Source organism: Girardinichthys multiradiatus, chromosome 13, assembly GCF_021462225.1.
Source record: "Girardinichthys multiradiatus isolate DD_20200921_A chromosome 13, DD_fGirMul_XY1, whole genome shotgun sequence".
NCBI lineage: Eukaryota > Metazoa > Chordata > Actinopteri > Cyprinodontiformes > Goodeidae > Girardinichthys > Girardinichthys multiradiatus.
Window position 1 is genome coordinate 14431490 of NC_061806.1, and position 22793 is coordinate 14454282.

At 37.8% G+C, this 22793-nt stretch overlaps 1 protein-coding gene across 5 annotated transcripts in view; it reads left to right on the plus strand.

Annotated features, from left to right (window-relative positions):
• fhod3a (formin homology 2 domain containing 3a) overlaps positions 1 to 22793 on the plus strand; it is an 83432-nt gene that overhangs the window by 18095 nt on the left and 42544 nt on the right. The window lies entirely within an intron of this gene.

Consider the following 22793-nt stretch of genomic DNA (forward strand, 5'->3'; position numbering starts at 1 on the left):
CGTTTCTAGGTTAAGATCCATACATTTTTAGGTTAGCCAACAAGCTAGCAACAAGCTTGAGATTTCAGATGGCAACGTGGGGAGTAAAAAAGTTAGTTCCAGCTGCAATATCTGAAAGATAAGAAATAATAAACATAAAACAACAACAAAAACAGTTGTGATCATGTGCCTCTCGCTTCATGCCACCAAGTCTCCTCAAAGCCTGTGCCCCATACTTTGCGAAACACTGCTCTGAAACATCATTTAGCCTGAGGCAGTGAAAAGCCTTGATTTAGCAAAAAATAGGAAGAAGAAAGTAATGAAGAATCTGAGATGGAGGTTTAGATTTATTGGAATGATTATATATTCAAGTTGTTGAATTCCTTTTTTTTTATTCTAAAGTTTTCTAGAATAGGGTTTCTAAATACTGTTTAGGAATAATACTTATTTCTTTTACTTAAAACTACGCCAAAATGTGCCTAAGTGAAAGATTCCACTGGTTATTGTCTTTCTCTCTCCCTTTTAAATGCTTCTCTTCTGCTTCCTCCATGACTGGTCAACATTCTCTGTGCCACTGATAGCCATTCTAAATCTGGATCACAGAATCAGTCCAACTGATTGGTTGAGTACGTGATGAGGTGAAAGGTCCTTCTAAACTGGGGCAGTGGATGTCAAGGAGAGAAAAGATCCTCATGCTGGAAAATCTTAGTTTTTTTCTTTATATGACATCCAGTTGAGCAGGTTTCTGCAGAAATATAAAACTCTGATTTTAGAACATTAAATATTTCAGACTAGTAAAAATGCCAGACTCCAATTTTGCACATGTGAACTCTGATCTCATGGAGTTACCAGACACTCTCTTCTGACCTGTAAACATGCACATCTAAATCTGTCTCTTATGATGATGTATGTCATGCACACTCAAAAACATCCACATGCTTTGATGAAAACCAATCTTAGGTTGTATTTGAATGTCTCCTACATTGTAATGTACAGGGGTTGGACAATGAAACTGAATTGTATTTTATTTTTGATGTATTTTATTTTGAAGGGCCTCAGTGAGTATCTGTCAGTGTTAAAGCATCGCGATACAGCTGAGCACAAACCACATTTCAGCCTACATACTAGTGAGGGTGTAATATTGCCATAAACAAACACTCTCTACATTCAGGCAGCCTAAACAAGCCAAAGAGATCCATTTTCTCAGCAGATCTTCAGGCCCATAACCTTCTCAGCTGCCCACTCATTTGGCTTTCTGTAATCCCTCTGGGTCTTGACCTTCAAATCCCCTCAGCAGCGGTCAGCCAACTTTTCACTAAATGAAAAATCTGTCATATGCCAGGGTCCAGATTGTTTGAAGGAGGAGGATGCACAGTGGTTGCTAAGCAGACAATTGTGAGTTTTGCGCTTGAATTAAGCGCATGAGTTGCTGATAGTACAGTGCATATGGTGCCTTTTGCAAAATGATTCCCATGCCTTGAACTTTTTTACTGCTTGTTACATTACAAACTCAATGTAAAGTGTTTTTTATTGGGACTTTCTATGATAGATCAACATAAAGTTGTGCACAATAAATAAAACTGAGTTGAATTGAATTGTGAAGTTGAATGAAGCAGACATTATTTTCTAATTGACATGCATTTAGGTTCCTGGGAATATTCTGAGTAAATACCTTATAGATCCACCTTTTCTTGCAGTTGCAGCAGCAAATTTTGTGGGGCTGATCTATAGACTTCTATTCTTCTATAGAAAGTAGCTCAGGTTCAGTCAGATTGGAAGGAGAGTGTCTGTGAACAGCTATTTTCAGGTTGTACCAACAATTCTCAATTGAACAAAGGTCTGGACTTTGACTAGGCCATTCTAAACCAAGATATATTTGGACTAAAATAATTTTACTGTAGCCCTGGCGGTATGTTTAGGGATGTTGTCCTGCTTAAAGGTGAACATCTGCTCCGATTTTAAGTATTTGGCTGCTTTTTCTTTTAGGATTGCCCTGCACCTAGCTCCATCCATCTCCCCATTAACTCCAATTATTGTCTAATTAGCATCCCTGCAAAGAAAAGTATCTCCAGAGCATGCTGCTGCCACCACCGTACTTTATTGTGGTGATTGTGTGTTCAAGTTGATTTGCAGTGATAGTTTTCCACAATATTACATTTTGTGTGTAGGCTATAAAGAGTTCAAATTTTCAACACATTTTAATTGTTTCCTCTACATGTCTTATAGCAAACTTTAAATTAGACTTATTATAGCAGCCATTAATGATGTGCATGATTTCTGTACAATGTTGCACATTTACTTTATTAAATGTGTGACAACACGAACCAGGTTAAGTCAACAGATTAGACATGTGACAACAGGTAGGAATAATAATAAATGAAAGTTAAGTCACACAGAGGAAGTAACCAAAGGAAAAGGGGAAACCAGGAGGACACCAACAACAGTGACAAACTAAACAGAAAACAGAAAATAATACCAATATTATTAAGACTACCTCTACTCCTGTTAGCTGGAATAATCATAATAATTATAACAGTAATGATGAACAAATTGTACCCACAGACTTACCAGTAGCAATTATAGAAAGATATTTTAGCTGCCGTATTATCCAATATGTAATTGTGTGATTGTGCCTGATTCCATGTATATAGGCTGTGTATTTGTCTGTGTGTGTGTTTTTGTGTGTACTTCTGCTTCTAAGCGTGCACAGAAGTGGAGGACAAATTTGACCAGAGCCACAGAGGAGGGGGCTGGACGCCACCACCAAATTCCCCCAAGGTTGGGAATGTGGATAGCAACCATAGTTTTGTAGGTTTGCAGAGGTGCCGTATGGTTTCCGTCGTCAGATGATGGATTGAGCAGAGCTCTGTGAGATGTTTAAAGCTTGGGTTCTTGTCCTACAACCTAACCCTGGTTTAAACGTCTCCACAACTTTATCCCTGACCTCTCTGCTGTTTTCCTTTGTCTTCATGATGCTGATGTTTCATTAATGTTCTGAAATAAACCTCTGAGGCCTTCACAGAACAGCTGTGTTTACACTTAGATTAAGTTACCCACAGGCATTCCTGTGCTGGATTTTATTTAGGGGCATCGGAGTGATGGGAGTTAAATACATACTGTATTCACACTGTAAAGGTTCTCAAAAACAATATGCCCATTTCCTTTAATTTCCCAATTATCCACTACATTGTGTTGGTCCATTAATACATGGAAGTTTTTGGTTTAAATGTGAACAGTCCATGGCACTCGAATAGAAGTGCAAGAAATTTAAAAATAAAGAAAAACAATCTGAATTTTCTCAGTGTTTCACTTACCATCTTCCAAAGGGAGAGAAAAAAACACAGCATGAGTGTGGAAAACATAGCTCTCCTGAGAATTTCTTAGCACTGCTTTGGAGAGATCAAATTACATGCAGGCCTACCTTCTTGGGATTAAACAGCTCTCTGATGCATGTATTTGTGTGTAAGGGTGTGGCAGTGTGTGTGAGCTGATGCTTTTTGTTGTAGATAATAAAGGAGTAGACACTGGTAGGTTCAGCAAAATGAAGAGGTTCATTTTTGGGATAAACGTCACTCTACATGTATGAGCGACACTTGTGGTGCTGTGATGAATCAGGTCTTACCAAGGAAACTGTTTTTTTTATGTTTTTCATGCAGGACAGATATCCGGTATCCGAGGTGTCAGTCTTAGCTTTACCAGGTTAGCTTTTCCAGATCTTTTATCATGCTCATGCACACTCTCACATACTTTTTTTTTTCTCCGCAGTTCTACAAAACCGCTAATCAGAAAATCTTTTTTGAGGTTTAATTTTAGTTGTCTCTTTCACAGCAGAGTTGTTGTGCGTTAGAAGGATGCAAGGAGGTGGAGTGAAGTCGAGGTGTTATCTTTAGAAAGTGTTGACAGCACAGAAACATGTAGAGCTCTAAACATCAAACTAGTAAAAGTTGATCACAGGAAGCAAGAAGGGTATAATGGGATCTACTGGAATGAAACAGGTGTGGAAAAAATAAGTGAATTATTCCTTTTTTTCTTGTTCCCAAGATAGAACTGCATAGTAAACGTCAGAGCTATATGTTAAAAGGAGGAACGTGTTTGGAGAAGTTAAGTGTAACAGCATCAGCGACGCCCAGAAGCATCACTGCTCAATAAACCCAAACTGGGCCCAAACAACAGCTGGAATTGTGGGATGCGGAATGGTTCATTGCAGTTTTGTTGAATTGTAGAATATATTCTGGGATGTCATCAGGAGGGAAGGAAAAAAGTGGAAGAACAACTCTCCTTTTTCTGATTTCAGCATTTACTATCTTAATGTAAGATAAAATAACTTCATTTAAATTGCATCTTTAAAAGAAATGTACGTATGAAACAATGATTCATTCAGAAATGACTTGGCTCAGATCAGTTCAACTGTTGCCAATTCATACCTATAAATTAACCATTTTATACCCATATCTGTTAAACCATTGCATATCACATACTTTTTTAAATTATGATGATGAATAGTAAAAAAAAAAGGCTCAAATACAAATTTAATTTAATTAGGCCTGTGCAGAGAAGGCAGTGCAAAGGCCTTTGACATTTTTTTTTGAAGAATTTTTTTTTATTGAGGCACTAGTGGCCTTTATTTTTCCGTATTTTTTGACAGTAGGTTGACAGGAAATGGGGATGAAGAGAGAGGGGATTAAATATCAATAATAATCAATAATAACAAATGAAATGCATCCCTTTTGTCACTGTGTCCTTAAATGAATTTACTTTGGGGGTATGACACTAGTATAGAAAGTGCAAACAAACAAACAAACAAAACAATACAATTTCGACATTTTTTTGTTAAAGATTCTCTTTAATGTAATATTTTTATATAGTTGTTAATAGTAGTTTTATTTTCAGGTATTAAGTGAAATATGATGCGACAAACTGATATTAGATTCCTAAAGTATTTTTTTTCCCATGCAGCCTCATTTCCCAGGCCTTCCTAAGGGGAAGGGATTCTCAGTAATTCATGTGATAAAATAAGAAGAGGTGATGCTCCCTGACAGGTAAAGCTCCCTGTAATGAGAGGTGCAGCAGGTGAAACAAAAGAGTTAGACTGCAGAACAAAAGGTCTTGCATGTGTTTTGGAGCCTGTTCAATCCCTTGGCACCGAGTTGTGGAATTCAGCCCTCTTTGCAAAATTTGGCTTCCCACTCTTAGATTTCTGCTCCCCAATTATCCCATCCCTAATCACCCCCCACAGGATTGTCAAGGAACAGTGGGGCAGCAGAGGGTTGAGCTGGAGTTTGATTTCCTCTTGCTGCAGTTACATAACAAACCAGCAGCCTGTTGAAAACCTGAAGCCGAGGGTTGTTTTGAATATGTCCATACTGGTCCTACTCAAGGTTTCAGCTTTCAGCAACAAGATTCCCTGCACCTAAACAAACCTGTCACCATGCTTGTGTTCAATTCATCCAAACGCTAAAATGCTCTCCTCCTCCTTTGAATTGACACACAGGTGAGAAAGCATATGCAGCAACAAAGATCTTATTGTATTTAAAAACTGAACGGACATATTTAAGGATTTGATGGTATCAGTGAGTTATACAAATGAAAATCTTTGTAAACAAAAGCTTAGGGACAGGGTGGTCCTATGAGCTACTGGAGTAGATGCTGCTTACAGTGAGAACTACAGTGTTAGTGACAACAGGACATTGTCTGGATGCAGCCAGATGAGTTGAATACAGCTGCTTCTAACATTGGTTTGCTGTGTTGTCCTCCTGAGGGGCGAGATAAGGCCTGCTAATGGCATTATGTGAGGGGGAGATGTATGGCTGTGTGGTCAAAGTTTAGGTATATAGAATGTGGTGCTGGTGTGCTTCCTAGTATCTACTCAGCAAACTTTAAGGAGGAAATGCTTTAACCACGCTTTAATCTGAATAGAATAGAATAGAAATGTCCTTTATTGTCCATCAGTGGAGAAATTCAGGTGTACCAGCAGTGAAATGGAAGCATACAGATTCACGCAAAGGTAAAAATATAAAAACTGAAAATTAAGAATAAGAGCAAGGCAAGTTTATTTATAAAGCACATTTCAGTAGCAAGACAATTCAAAGTGCTGTACATAAAAAATAGACATAATAGAAAAAGTACATTACAGTGGCATAAAGGTAATTAAATAATTAACGAACACAAATAATTAAAGAGAATAAAAATGAACAATTAAAATGATAGGACGATAACAAAAAAGATGAAAAATGAATGATAACATGATTGACAAGAAAATGAAAGGAAAGTTGGACTGAAAACGTAACTAATAATGCTTAGATAGCGCAGTCAAAGGCCACTCTAAACAAATACGTTTTTAATCTTGATTTGAAACAGCTTAGGGTTTCAGTGCTTTTACAGTTTTCTAGGAGTTTATTCCAGATTAGTGGAGCAAAATAACTAAAAGCTGCTTCTCCATGTTTGGTTCTGCTTTCTGGTTCTGGGTGTGCAGAGTAGATTTGAGCCAGAAGACCTGAGAGGTCTGGGTGGTTGATACTCTGACAGCAAGTCTGTAATGTTTTTTGGTGCTAAGCCCTTTAGTGATTTATAGACTAAAGTATTTTAAAGTCTATTCTTTGTGATACGGGGGATCAGTGCAAATTCACAATATAAGACAATAATGTAGTACAGTTGTTAAAGGTAGCTTACTCAGATTAAAAGAAATGTACAACTGAGTAGGACAATTTAAAGGAAAGTGTGAATGTATGTTTGCGCATAAAAAACTCTTTGTTTTGCACTTCAAACAGTTGTTCCAGCAAATGTTCTGCACATTCTGTTCTCCTTTGGCTGCCTGTCTTTTTTATTTGTACCAGGGAGTTGAATGGGTCATTATGAGGTCATGGCATGTTAAATACCATAGTATCACGATATTAGCAAAATATTTTAAAACCAAAATGCAAAACGTTTTCACACACAGAGAGAAGGAATGGAGAAAATTCTTAATAGTTTGTTTCTTACCTCACCACCAACTAAGTGCCCAAGAAGCACCCACATGTCATGCTTTAGTTACTACTGTGAGATTAAGAAATGTGGGAGTGCTAACTGTGTTAGCTTTAGAGAAGCTCACTAAAATCCATTTATCTTGCCGCTGAATATGCAAAGCTATTCAGTACTGAAGATAACAGACACAGGATGGAGGTACACAGCTGGCGAGAAACACAGAATGATGTAAAAGCTGTATATACAGTCATATTCAATTAACTGGAATAAGTATTCCAATGAAGCCTGTTTGCCAGATAAAAAGTACCTATTAAAAATAACAACCTTTAAGCAGGTATTAAACATAATTTTCATTAATCCACATTTCCATATTAAAATGTTTTTTGTATTGGTCGGATGCAATAATTTAAGTTTAAATGTTGCATTTTCATTAGCTGTAAGTGAAAAATCTTCATATTTAGCAAAAATAAAGGCTTAAACACATTAGTTTGTGTATAATTAATATTAATAATGTGCATCACTTGGTGAATTTAGTTAGTGAAATAATGGAACTTTTCAACAAGATTTTAATTGATTGAATATGCTGTACTGGGAAGGTGACAGGTGAACCGGACCAGGTGGTTGGCTATTAACAGGCTGTACCTGAGGGACAAGGCAGGGAGCTGAGGAAATCTTGAGTGGGAATGACACACACAGAAGCACAGAAACAAATCATGCATACCCAAAACCAGAACCCCCAAAAATAAAAAATAAACAACTAATTGTATGTTCTTTGGAAATGATAAGAGAAATAATGAAGTTAAAGTATACTTGATAATGTAAGGAGAGAAGTAGGTCCCTAGCCTGTTCTTAAACCACAAACTGTTGGAAATGACACAAGGAATATGTTTTAGGAAATCTGGCATGGAGCTTTGCAGTCCTGGGAATACCAAAGGAAATCCCTAATAATAAAGCTCTGCATACATTATACTACACATTGATTTTACCATATATGAGTTACTGTGTATAGAGGAAACAAAGTATACAATCAATACGGAATAAAGATATTGTTTGTTTTGTTGTTGATTTTGTTGTACTTTTACAAAAATACTTTATCCTACTCCTTTTAAAACATGTTCTAAGAAGTTTTATAGATAAGTTAACATTATGAATGTTTAAAATAAGAATTATAGAAACAAAAGGGGAACAAAAAAACTAAATAGAAAAAAAGAGTAAGACAAGATGTACAAAGAACTGAAGACTACATCTTAAATCAGGCTATCAAAAATGTAGTTATAAAAACCACAAAGTAAAAAATAATAATTCCAAAGTTGAAAGGATCATGACAAATTGTAGATGATGTATTCAGCAAAGGTGTTTCTTTTTTGGAGCTAGATGCTAATGGCCATAGTGTTAGCATTACCATGCCAGACTGTAGCTTTATTCTAACTTTAAGCTAACTTTGATATGTAGCTAGCAGTAGCCCACATTTCAGTTCTAGTTAAGCTGGAACAGAAAACAGACGACAGGTTGATATTTTGAAATAAACAAGGAACCATTCCCAGTTATTCAATCAGACTAAAGGTAGCACATAACTGCTTCAGGCAGGTGGACTCAAAATCTTTATCTGTATATAAAACAATTTAAAAGAAAGCTAAAATTTGTGATAAGCCATCACAAACTGCATCAAATGCTTATGAGGCAGTTCACACCCATCTGCCATGCAGGTCAAGGTGCACTCCACTTCAGCCATCATATGATGCAGTCCATGTGTAGCCTGAAACTGTCCTAGCAACACAAAGTGCTGGCTGCCAGTAACCAAGGTACACCAACATTTTAAAAACAGGCTTATTAACTGCCTATTAGTAGTATGTTTACTTAACTTGCACAAAGTTTAGATTTATTTTCTATTTTTGATTATAATTTTAAGTCAGAGTATCTAGAAAGTATTAATTAGTAATCCTGTTACATTGGGTCTAAACATGACTCAACACAGAGATTACCCACTCACAGTAAACAGGATATTAAGGGAAAATGATCCAAAGCTCGCTGTAACAGAACTGCTGAAATATGTTCCATGTCACATTATTCTACTGCAGAAATAATTTATTTTAGGGCTTTGTGCACATCTGTACCAGGGTAGCCAATACATGTAGAGGGAGCTGTTACAGCATGTCTGAATACCTACAACCTTCAGCTAAATTAAGACATCAAGTTGTAATAAACTCAGCATATGCTCACAAAATGTATTTCTTTTATTTAAGGTGAAATTTTATCCACCATCCTGTTCGGTGTCCAGGCAGTGTGAGAATGAAAATGATCCTACAACCCCTCACTTTTCATGAGTATATCTTTTCTCAGTGTATTGATCCTTCGCTGTGGTGGGTGCTCTTTGTGGATGTGGCAGGGTTTTCCCCAGGCTCAGGTTCTGCTGACAAACACGAGAGGCTCAACTAGTGCGTTGTGGCACAACATGCTGCTGTTTGTGGTTTGCTCTCCCAAGCTTGTGTGTGATTACTGGAAGAAAGTATGAAATATACCATTACTATGAGTGTTTCGTCTGGGCTTGTTCATATGTGCACCCGAGTGTACTGGCACAAACCTCTGACCGATCTGGTTTAATAATCATTTTGAAACAATTACATAATGCAATAAAACATTGCAGTCACCACAAGCTAAATATGCAGAATGCACAGTTGGCTTTTTATCCAGGAGCTGGGTTGTAGAGATGATGGGTTTAGAGCATGTGTGGAAAGAAACGGGGAGAGAAACCGATTTCCAGGAGAATGGTAAATCACTTAGGGTAGAGAGACACAAGGGAAAAACAAAGCAGGGAGGAAATGCACCTGCCAGACAGAGCAGCAGAAGGCCAACTGAATTTTGTGTCATACAGCATCTTGCAATAGTATTCATACCCCTCAGAAATGTGTTACATTTTGTGGTGTTGCATCCACAAACTGCAATTTATTTCATTGGGATTTAATTTGATAGACCAACACAGATGTATTATCCATATGTATTCATGTGAAGTGGAAATAAATGTATTTATGGATTTTTAAATTTTCAACAAATAATAATCAGTTTTCACATTTTCGCGATTGTAGTTAGGTCCTGATTTTCACTGGGCCATTTTAACCCATGAATATACTTTGACCCACAGTAGGGCTGTACACTATTAGGAAAACATGTAATTAAAATGTTGTTGCTGCAGACCAAGATGACAATATATTGATCATATTGAGCTTTATAAACTAAGTCACTAAAATAATTTATATTGTAATGGCAACTACAATCTGATACACTGTGCAGCTCCAATGTGAACCATTCCATTGTAGCTGTAGCTGTCTGTTTGGGTTTGTTGTTCAGCTGGAAGGTAAACCTCCACCACAGTCTCACCCTAGGCCTTTGCAGTATGTAACAGATTTTCTTCCAGGATCTTGCCAACAACTCTGTCCAGCCTCTCTGTCGCTGCTGAAAAATAGCATACCCACAGCATTGTGCTGACAGCTCCATGTGTCACCGTGGGATTGATGTGTTCAAGATGATGTGCAATGTTAGTTTTCTAGCACATTTTGCATATAGGTCAGAAAGTTTAATTCTGGTTTATCTGAACAAATCACCTTCTTGCACATGTTGGCTGTGTCCCCTACATGGCTGGTGGCAAGCTTTAAACAAGACTTGTTTTTAATTTCTTTCAACAATGACGTCTTTCTTGCCATTCTTCCATAAAGGTTAGATTTGTGGAGTGCAAAACTAACAGTTTAACAGATTCTCGCTCTTGAGCTGTGGCTTTCTGCAGCTCCTCCAGTTACAATGGCCCTCTTGGCTGCTTTTCTTATTAATGCTGACCTTGTCCACTTGACTGTTCAAGTGGACAAGCTCAGTGGTTTCTAGTGGTTTCTAGTTATACCATACTCTTCTCATCAAAATGAGAAGGGTATGGTACACACTGCTCTATGAGATGCTAAACCTAACCTGTTAGACTTCGTCTCTGACCTTTTTTCTGTGTTCTTTGGTCTTTTGGATGCTGTTTGTTCACTAATGTTTTCTAAAAAATGTCTGATGCCTTCATAGAACAGCTGCATTTATACTGAGATTAAATTACACACAGGTGGATTCTGCTTACTGATCAGGCAACTTCAGAAAGCTGTTAGTTGCAGTGGATTTTATCAGAGTAAACAGCATTGCATACAAATGCACACCACATTTTACTGTTTTTTTGTTTGGAAAATATTTTGGAATCCATTTAACATTTTCCTACAAATTCACAATTATTTACTACTTTGTGTTAAATTGTCGCATAAAATCTCAATAAAACACATTGATGTTTGCAGTTGGGGTGTGAAAAATTAGTAAAAGTTCAAAAGGGGTGAAACAGTTTTGCAAGGACCTGTAGCTCTAATGTCTGCTTGCTTACAAGTGAGAAGAACAGGAGCAACTGCAATGCTGCATTGGCACATAACATATTTAAGCAGCAGCTTATGTCATATATCAGCTGTGTCGGCTGTGTCCAAGAGGGACAATTTGCCCGGATGCAGGACAGTGTGGGTATATGGGTATATGCCAGACAGGGATTTCACTCAGTTAATCCACTCAGTAAGGAGCAGGTAACCTCCAGTCTTTGTTTACACTCACCAACTTTCTACTGGTTTTCACCTTCTGTCTCTGCCGTGTTTGCCTTTCTGACTCATCTGCTTTTACATGAATTTTTTAAAGAAACTACAGAGAACATTTCAAAGCTCATCAAGAAATATGCAGATGGTAACTCAACATTATTGCCCTGCTTTTTATAAGCTCAGTGTTTGGAAGAACATATTCATAAATGAGAAAATGCTGCTCTACAAACCTTATTATACACAACCTCTTTGCTTGATGTCCATTTTCTAACAATGAGAGCAGCACTGAGCATGAGAAGTAGAAGAATGAGGAGCAGGAGCAGAGGAAGAAAGTGGCAACTTGGTTCACACGTAAAAATTTATATGCAAGACTGAGCACCAAAATATTTCCCACAACTTGCTTTTATGTCTGAGGGCACCGCATGAAAAAAACTTGCTTGCCTCTCTCTAAGAATGGCCTAATATGGATGAACCCTTAAACTTCATTGTATTTTGTAGTGATGTGATGTACTAGTGGGAAAAAGGTAAAGACATTTGTATTCAGCTCCCCTGAGTCACTACTTCCTATAGCCAAATTTTGCAGTAATTATAGCTTCAAGTCTTTTTCCCACTTCTAACAAGTTTTCTTTTAGCATTGTCCTGTATTTAGCTCCACCCATCTTCCCATCTACTCTGAGCCTCTTCCCTGTCCCAACTGGCAAAAATATCCCATCAGAATGATGCTGCAACCACCATGTTTCACAATGGAGCTGCTAGTGTGGTTGAGAGGTTAGTTTTCATTTTACATGTAAACCAGAAGGTTTTGTTTTGGTCTCATTTGACCAGAGCATCTTCGTCTGTTTGCTGTGTCCCCTACGTAGTTTTCTTTAATCAATTCTTCTGTCTTGCTTGTGTCCCATAAAGGTGACATTGGTGAAATACACAACTAACATTTGTCCTGCTAACTCATTCTGCTACCTGAACTTTGGACTCTATTCACAAATTAGATTCTAATCTTCTCAAGGCGGTTGGTTCTACTGGATTATGTTGTGTATTATCAGAGTAAAGAGGCCTTAAGACAAATGCATATAGCTATATTTGCATTTATGCAGATATTTATTGTTAAAAGAAATAACTGAAAACTATGTAATCCCTTCCTTCCACTTCACAATTATGTACTATTATGTACAACTATGTGTTGGTCTACCACATAAAATCCCAATAAAACACAGTTTAAAACACAAGTTTGTGGTTTTAACATGACAAAATGTAAAAATTCTAAAGGAGTATGGATGGTTTTTTAAGGCGGTGTAAATTAATATCAGTATATCTGGGGATAGAGTACTGTGATGATGGTGTGCGTTTGTGCCTTGGTGTCTAAATGTAGGGCGATATGGTCTTAAGCCAACAGCAACAACACATTGTTCCAGTATTAAAAGCAGAATATACTCACGTTGGAACTATTTACTACTGAGCTTTTTAGACTTAAACAGAAGTGCTAGGGCTAAAGGAGGGTCACGAGCAACGTTCGGGTTCTGCAGTGTACAAGAATATACAGTGTTTGGCATCATGTGTATTTTTTTTGCCTCCAATGTTTATGTTTAAGTAAATCTGCTTTCCTGAGGCCATCTGTTTTTGGGCACAGCATAGAAAGTTGGGGGCAGTTGGTTCTAAAGCCCTATGTTTAAGGTGACTAAATGATATTGGAACTTAGCTGTTGCCCCTTTTTAAGCATTTGTTTAGACTGTAACACAAGTGGCTACTGCAGGATGTTAGAAAAAAAGCAGTTTAAAGGGGACATATGCTTTTAAAACCTTCCTTTTACCACTTAAATCATTCAGATATAGTCTATATAAAGTGAAACTGCAATGCTTTCGTCTGAATTCCTTGTTATTGTAGCTCCACAGGCTCCTCATTTATCCCTGTTCTGAGGTGCGTCTGAGAGCATCTTGTTTCGGTGCCGTCTCTTTAAATGCTTATGAGGCAGTTCACACCCATCCCCAATGCATGTCAAGGTGCACTCCACTTCAGCCATTTTTGTAGTTTGATAACAGTTATCTAGCGCTGCAGAAACAAGACAGAAACAATGCAAAACTGTTTACCATATGTAATAATAATATTCAAAACGAAGTAAGGAGCTTAAAGCAGCACACAGCGCTAACATAAGCAGAAGGCACAATGCTGCTGCTATCATGACAATGCTCAGAAGGTCATATCAACACAGGATAAATTAATGTCTAAAATAAAGTTTGTTGACATTTCAGCGTTATTTGCAGCTTATTGCTTTGCTGTGTCCGTCGTTTCCATACACAGAAGGAACTGACCCCTTATCAGAAGAAATCTTTCAGTAAATTCTCCTCGATACTAGTGGTGGTTACCAAATGCACTCGTCCCTGAAGCGTGGTAAATAGGAATTTCCCCACTGATGTGGGTATTAAAATGTAACCAGGTACTTCAAGGGGATTCTGATGCTGGGTGACGGTGTAATGAATTGTGTGGGTTAATACACCCAACAACCGTACCGAACCTATCCTCTTTCAGCATAGGCATTATTGAGCTTGGACTGCAAAATTGCAGCGAGAAATAAATAGATATGCGAAATTGATCAGCTGGAAGTCCATAACTGTATTTAGCTGTTCCGCAGCAAATACTGTGACAGTTGAAAAAATTTGACAGATGATAGAGAAAACTGAACGGAGTGAAAAATGCGACCCAAACAGAATATAAAGATATCTCCGGAACACCTGGAGAGACTAAATTCAACTTTTCTCCACTTCTACAGATTCCAAGTACACAACAAAATGTATTTAAAGGCCCTTTAAGACTCTTGTTAACTCTGGCTTTACAAATTATAAGACTTGGAATAATCAATATTTTATGTTATATGGCAATCACTTAGACAGATAATTTTTGTAGTTGGTCTGTGTAGCAGTCATTTGAAAAATGAGAGTAATTCATATTGTATTTGTATTTTTTAAGGCTTATTAAAGAACTGAAGTATTAACACATGAGGGACATGTGTCTAAGAAGTAAAGGATCCTTCTATCCATTGTGTAGAACATTAGTTTCAGGTTCTGACCATATGCCAACCTGAAAAAGGTTCACTTCCCACGTGCCTGTGTGTGTGTAGAACTCTATGTTGTTTTAAGAAGTTTATCTATTTGGAGTTGAATTTTATAAAACTTAAAAAAAAAACAATGTTACATCATAATTGTTTCCAAATACCATTAAAATTGTTTTGCAAGCGAGATCCATATTCATACAGATGTCGAATGTCTCAATTCCCCTTTAGTTCTATCCCCACCCTTCTCTCTCTTTCACACACACTGAACTCACAAGGTCTCTACCGTCATCTGCGCCATCAGCGGCCTCCAGCAGCCAGACTGTAGGCCAAGACCAACAGACAAAAAAGGAAAGACAGTTGCAAAAAAACGAGTTTTCCCCAGCAGTCTGGACTGAGACTGAAATCGTGCACTATTAAAAATATGATCTTATGGCAGATTGATGGAGGGTTTATTCTTTAATGTCACTCCACAGATGTGTTCTTAAAGGACAACACAACTCGGCTTATGTTTTCGCACATGCATGCTGCCACAGGATGCTTAAGCTGATGTGGAAAGTAATATCTTTGGCCAATAATACACAAGGACTGTTGTTATTTTGAGTTCATTTTCTTCAAAGGAAAATATTCACAGACATACTTCAGGGAAATTCTTTAACTTTTAAATTGTTCCATTGAGAAGGCAGCAGAAGCATATGCTGCAGTGCATGACCTGAGTAAAGCTTGAACTCTGGTTCTTGGGTCATTACAGTATGCCCGACACCTAATACCTCCTAAATATAGAGAGATAGCACAGAGAGGGAAAGACTTCCGGGGATTTAATCAAGCTCTCCAACATACCAACACATTTCCCCCTCCTCTCGATTCTTTATTTTCGGTCTGTCTGCAGACCAGCTTTAACAGCTAACCAACTGATGGCTCAGACTGCCGTTTGGGGGGGAGGGGGCTTTTTTTAAGGGGTGCAATGAAATCCCTTAGAAACCTGAGTCAGCGGTTATTACTGGGCTTAAATAGGGGGATACCAGCTGAGATCCACCTCCTTTTGCCTGACAAACAGACACTTGGATCAAGCAGAAAAATACTACACTTGGTTAACCTCAGTGTGTGCCTATCTGTAAATATCCTGTGACCTAATATAGATATGTTCCGCTAAAATAAGTCCTTCAGGTCAAAGGAAGGGCGATGGATTTCATCTTTAGTTTTGTGATTTTTGGGTGGTTTGCTATCTGCATGAATGCATTTCCTATTGCTTTTCATTCTTTAGCCTTTTTTATAAACGAAATGTATGCTGGTTACATTAGAAATTCTACAGCTTATTTGTTAATTTATTTATTTAGCAGGAAAATGCATATTTATAAGAGCACACCTGTAAGATGCCAGAATTAGCCAAAGGCTAGTTGTCATCTGTAGTCTTGTTGGCCAGTTATACAGTGGCACCCTAGAAGAAGTATGAAATATTATAAATAATGAATTAAACAACAATAGAGACAACATATTGAGAATGTCTTAGTCAATTGCTGTGTAGGAGGAGCAGCAGCAACATGAATTTATCATAAAAAGCAGCATAGTTATTAGTTACAGAAAGGGTCAGAAATAAGTCACACAATTATAACTGAAACACAAGATGTGACATGAATGAGTGTTTGTGTGGTTGTTTGTCCTGTGTGTGTCTGTGTTGGCCCGCGATGGACTGGCGACCTGTTCAGGGTGTATCCCGCCTCCTGCCCATAGACTGCTGGAGATAGGCACCAGCTTCCCTGCGACCCACTATGGAAGAAGCGGTAGAAAATTACTGACTGACTGCTTTTATTTAAAACAGAAAGACAACTTTTATTTCTACTACTGATGAAATAACATGACCTATCTATGCTTACTGTTTTATTAATGCTATCTGTAACATTTTTCATTGTTAGTTTAATTCTGGTACACGGACTAAGTTAGACGTAGTTAGACTTAAAATAGTTCAATAAGCTTCTAAATATTGTACCTTTTTTCTTGGGGGTTTGGAAGTCTTCTCTTATCCAGCTGACTGGTGCGCAGCTCCAAAGGTGGGAAGGAGAGTGTGTTGCCCTATGCTACATACAGTAAAAGAAAATTCCTTTTAATTTGGCACTTTCTTAGGTATCTAATTGCTAACTTGAAACATGCGTAAAGAATGATAAAAAAGTAGCTGTTTTGTCGAGTCAATAGTATCAACAGTCAAACTGTGATACTAACACCATATTTATAAACATCTATCTTTAAAAAACAGCTTTCAAGCTCTCCAACATACCAACACATTTCACCCTCCTCTCGATTCTTTATTTTCGGTCTGTCTGCAGACCAGCTTTAACAGCTAACCAACTGATGGCCCAGACTGCCGTTTGGGGGGGAGGGTTTTTTTTTTAAGGGGTGCAATGAAATCCCTTAGAAACTTGAGTCAGCGGTTACCTCTCATTTTAGGCGTCTTTAGTTTAACTTCACCAAATCAAAAAAGGATCCAACATAATCTCTGAGACGGAGATAGTAGCCATCTTTTAGATGACTGACTGCAGCAACGGATGGGGGAGGGGTACTCTATGCTCCATACAATCAGAGGAGCCACTTTCTTTGGAACTCAATAAAATTACTTTAAGATAGTAATAGTATAAATGAAAAATTCAGTTGGTTTGAAACATTTACCTTCTAAAACCTTTAAAGTGGTTATAGGCCCACTCCCAGTTAGCATTTTCTTAATTCTTCTGATTTTAGAGTTGTTAAAGTGGCAGAAATGTATCAAAAGTAATGCATTTTATGAAGAAATTTTTTTTATTTGAATATATCTTTGTTTCCATTGCACCAACCCCATTAGAAAACCTTGCATTCTGCAGAGACCAACAATATATGCATTGTAGTAGTGCAGTAATATTTTTTTGATTTCACCAGTTGACTTGCTGGAGCTTGGCAGGCCACTTTGAGCATTTAGAACATTGTTATGTTAAAGACTAACTGCTCAGAAAGAGGGGGGAATGAATCTTTTCTTTAGTACAGAGGGCTCTTTTCATGTCCACCTGCACATTCTCACTTTTATTCTCCTGGATAAACCAAGTCCTCTTGAAGAAACATGTATTTATCTGTTGCCTGTTGTTAGATAAATACATGTTGGTAAGACAGAGGATTAAGCTCAGAGGCAGTAAACTGTTTGCTACGGAGCTTTTCGGCAGAATAACACGGCAGTTACCTAGGGACTCTCTTTTCTGTACAACCAAACCAACCGTAGGGCTCTGTGCCTTGCAGCAGAGGATGATGCCTTGCTTTGTCTGACTTGGCCTTTTCTGCTTGGAGAAAGTCTGGATGGTGCAATAAATGCTAAAGGATTAGTCAAAGCTGAAGGGGTCACAGCTTTAATCTCATTGTGGCAGGAGGGGTAAGAGGGATCGGACCGCTTCTGAATGACAAATCAGATGGCCTGGCCACTCGGGGAATCTCTGCTTCTCTGTGGAGGACACTCCCACACACACACAAGGGGGACAGTTTGAAAATTGCAAACACTGAAATAGTATTTCAGTGTCTTCAAGGTTTACATCAGTAATTATCTCTTCAAATGTGGTAAATATGATCAGGATGGGCTGTGTGCATGAATATATTTAGAGATGAACCAATCAGAGATTTGATTGCAAACCTTTGACCTGCTGACACAAATTTAGCAGATTCAGGTTTCTCATACGGACCTTCCATCCATCTTAAACATTTTCTTTTTCCTCTGACTTCATTTTTAAACACCTCACTTATACAGGAAAATCAAACTTTTATTCCTATTCTCACACTTACAGCCTCCACAACAAAGAGTCTTGTGGTTAGCTCAACCAGTTAGCTCTTAGGTTCACTGACCCTCAAAATGTTGATTTTCTGATTTTCTGACTGGTTAATCAATCAGCAAGGCTGCGTAATTTACTTGGTAAATTTGTAATTTTTTTAAATATTACTGTATGCAATATCAATACAATAAAGAGCAGCTTGGACTGCAATAATTATTACCTAACTATATTTGGTACATCCAGGATCTCTATTTAAGTCATAAATTTGTTTAATGGTGGTAAAACGGAAAATGCTTTAGAAAAGTGTGGAGACTGTAAGCAACCTAAAGCAGAAAGACAAAGTCATGTTTTAAGATCATTTCCCTACCCACATTCAAAATCATACACAGGGTGCAGAATATAAAAGGCAAGGGGTTTATTTACAAAGGTTAAAGCAATAAATAAGCACAACTAAGAGTGGCCCTGTAAGCCACTGCTTATCCAGCTAAAATGTAATCATCTACGATCACCTTCTAATTTCCTGATGTATCTCTATTTATATAACACTAAGGGTAAAGAATGTCATGCTTTGCCATTTTGGAGTTGTGTTTTTATTGTTTGTTCTCTTTAGATCTGTGTTCTCTGGATTTTTGTCATTTAGTATCGTTTTCTCATGTTTGTTTTCTCCATCTGCAGTCTAGCTTCGTTTGTTGTAATCTGTCACCTTCCCTCAGTTTTCCTCTGCAACTCAGTTCCACACCTGTTGTCATCTTTTTCTGATTACCTATCAGCCTTTTTCATTGGTTCACACTCCTCTTCCCTCAGTATACATGTTTGGTTATTGTCATTGTTCCTCGCTCTGTCCTCCTTACTTCCATGCTGATTCTTGTGTCATGTCATTGTTTGAACTTTTGGAAACTCGTGTAAGTTGATCTATTTTGTTATTAAAGTCTAAAGATTCTTATACCTGCAATGCTGCTGCCAAGCGTTTTTTTCGACACTCCGGTTCCGTTCAACCTCACATTATGACAAAAGGATGTAGGTAGGGCTGTGGTTTTTCCTTGTTTATCAAACCTGAATGTAATTTCTCAATCAATTTCTGAGGGTGGAGATGCACCAATCACAATAGAAATATAGTTTTATGCATACATGGGATTCCTTCATTTTATGTTGATTTCAAAAGGAATACCTCCATCAAAAAACATGCAGTCATATTACCAGGAAAGGCAGCTTTAATCAAAGCCACAGAGCCACTTTCTTTGCTATTAATACCACAAATCAGAACTGTTGCTTTTATTATCTAGAAGTAAATCCCTGAGGAATAATATATTAGTTCAGAAGTTATGTAGTGTATAATTGTGCAGACTTTTTAGTTAATGCCTGTAGAAATATCTTAACAATACTTTAGAAACAACAAAAATAACCCTTTTTACTTGTTTGTCTTTCATCTTGCTTTAAGAAAATTAGGATTTTGTTTAGTTTCGTCCTAAATGATACGGCAGGATGGATACGTTGCAGGGCATCTTAGGACATGGGTGAAACAGCATGAGTGCAAGCTGCAAGTCCTCCAAAACAAAACCGTAAAACTCCAAGAGGGCCTATAAATGAAATGCACCTCCCTGTCTTTGCTTCGTCAGTCTGTCTGCCGGCCCTGCTCTGGCTTACACATGTACGCATGCAGCACATCAGCATAAGCACAGGCCACAATGACACATCCCAGTGAGGACTTAAGCTTTTCTTGTGACAATAAGAAAAGCAGGCGCCAGGCAAAAGAAGGGTGACCAGTAAGAGACATGTGGACAAGCAAACTATGGATTTTTTCCTCCTTCAGATGATCTTTGTGTTGGACCTGTACAGAGCTACTGCAGTAACTGAGACAACCTGTCTTTTCTTGCTTCTTTTTAAGATGCATTTTTCATATGTTTTCTCAAAAAGCATTGAACTTGGGGATGAGTTGGAGCAATTCTGGATCACCTTCTGAAAAACTGAAAACTAAACATCTGCATTAAGGTGCAGGTGGTTGGATGTGAGAGTTATTTATGTTTTGATGCTTTCCAGCTTGTTTCTGCAGTGATAATCCAGCTGGAGCCCAGGGTGTCAACTGAGCAGTCGATTAATTATTTTTAATTATTTGCCCAAAGCAGTTTACTGTGGAGCAAAATGGCAGTCATGTTGACCAGGTGTATACCCACTATTACCTTGACAACACTGACACAGCAATACATTGAAATTTGATACTGTTGTACTTTACCATCTGATAAACCGGAACGCGAGGGTAGAAGATAGGATTCAAGAAAGCATCTGGAACAGAAATAACATCGTACATCAGATGGCATCACTAATGAAAGAAGCCAAGGTTAAACCTTATCGCTGTTGCTGATGTGCTCCAGATGCCCAGCAGGCTGTTGGTAAAGGTTATCCTGACAGCCCCACTCGTGGTCTGATGAAGAACACAAACAATACACAGAAGGGGTTTACAATAGCCATCATGCCCGACAGCCAGATGGGCCATTTTAGTGTCTGTTGATTTCCTGGGAAGCCTGGACAAAATCCGGACTAAGGGATTTAGCCGAGTTTACTTTGGTCTATCATTTACATGGGTTCTCAAAAGTGTACACACCCTATGCTAAAATTCCAGGTTTTCAGGATGTAAGAAAATTACTCCTTGATAAATCATTATAAAACCTTTTCCACATATTCTGTCACATTTAACATGCAAAATTCAAGTGAAGAACATAAATGTTTTAGAGGAAACATAAAAAAATATAAAGCTGCAGCAAAAAGAAAGGGAAGAGATTTTATTTTTCAGCCTCATAGTGAGCCCAGACATACATCCCAATCAACAAAAGAGCGGTCTATGAGAGGAAAATCAAAGTTCTGGAATGGCGTAGCCAAAGTCCAGAACTGAATTCTGACAGAAAATCTGTGTTGTCTCCTAGAGAGGCCTGTGGACAAGACATGTCCTCGTAACCTGATAGCATTTCAGACCTTTTGCAAGGTAGAGTGATGAAATATTACCAAGTCAAGATGAGGAGACTCCGGCCAAACAAAGTTGGATGCTGAAACTGAAGCAAAAGGTACAACAACAAAGTAGAAAGTTTAAAGGTGTGCACATGTCCAATACCAGGTTATTTCCAACAGATTTGTTTGTTTTTCAGTTGAATTTTACAGGACAAATAACAAATCACATGCAATTGTTTGTTAAGGCCTTTTTACATCACAAAACAGCCATTTTAATGGGAATTTTTACACTTTAGAATTAATGTACTTTTTAGTGTTGTTTTAGATGAATTTGTACAGAATATTTGGTATTTTTAAGTTTTTTTGGGTTGGCTCACTCACCTCCCCCGCTAACCTCTACATGTTCATTTTAGTGCCCTACAAACCTTTTAAGACACATCATGTGGATGATTTAATGAACTTTTATCATTTGAGGACCACTAAGTAGGCTGTCAGAGGTTGATCTCTCGAATGCCGCTGCTAATTTGTCTCTCATACATTGTCCTGCAATGGTGGAGACAGACTAGCCTGTAACTCTTAATCTGCATGAGGATTGATATTGAAATGTACCAGCAGATTATTATTGGCACCCTTTGTAAAGATGAGCAGAGAACCTGGCTTGGGGGAAATTAATAATTGTTTACAAAAGAAGTCTTTTTTTAGTTTATACTTATAAATTTATCAGAACATTAAGAAACTAGTACATAGTACATATTTCCTGTTTCGCTGGGGTACAAATATTATGTGACACATATCTCTTAGCTTCTTTTCAAAAGGGAAAACACGTGTTGATACAGAAAGACAAACGTGTTGATCTTGATATCCAAATGCCAAAGCTTGCTGATTTATTCAGTCAATGCAATAATTCAAATGTTTAAAACACATGGAACTGGATGATAGTTTATGATTAGTTTATGTCCCACAAAGTGGACTGGATGATAAGGAATGTAAAAATACCTCGTAACCTTCCTAAACCGCAGAAAAGAAGGTAATGCTGTTGTCGACAAGTTTACATAGTGACCAGTGATGCTATTTACATGCCAGCCAATTAGGCAGTCACAGGAAAAGCCTTTTATGGACTACCATCACAAATGCAAACATATATACATTAACTGGAACGGTGTGCATTGGTCAAATGACCCTGAGATTGAGCACGACACACATTTTAGGTAGGTCTGGCCAAAAACAAAAGATGAATATGTGAAAAAGCCGACTGCTAGGCACAGTGGAGGATCTGTAATGCTGCAGGGCTGTTTTATTTGAAAGACTCTGGTAACTTGAATAGAACTTATGGCATTATTAATGCCTTGAAGCACTGTAGCAATTTAAATGATCTAATAAACTCTGTAAATGTGTCGCCATTGGGTCACTTAGAAAGATAGTGGATAAAGGTGAAAAAGCATAGTTTCATCAATATAGAAAAAGTTCACCATACACAGAATCAGCTTTCTCCCAATTCTATAG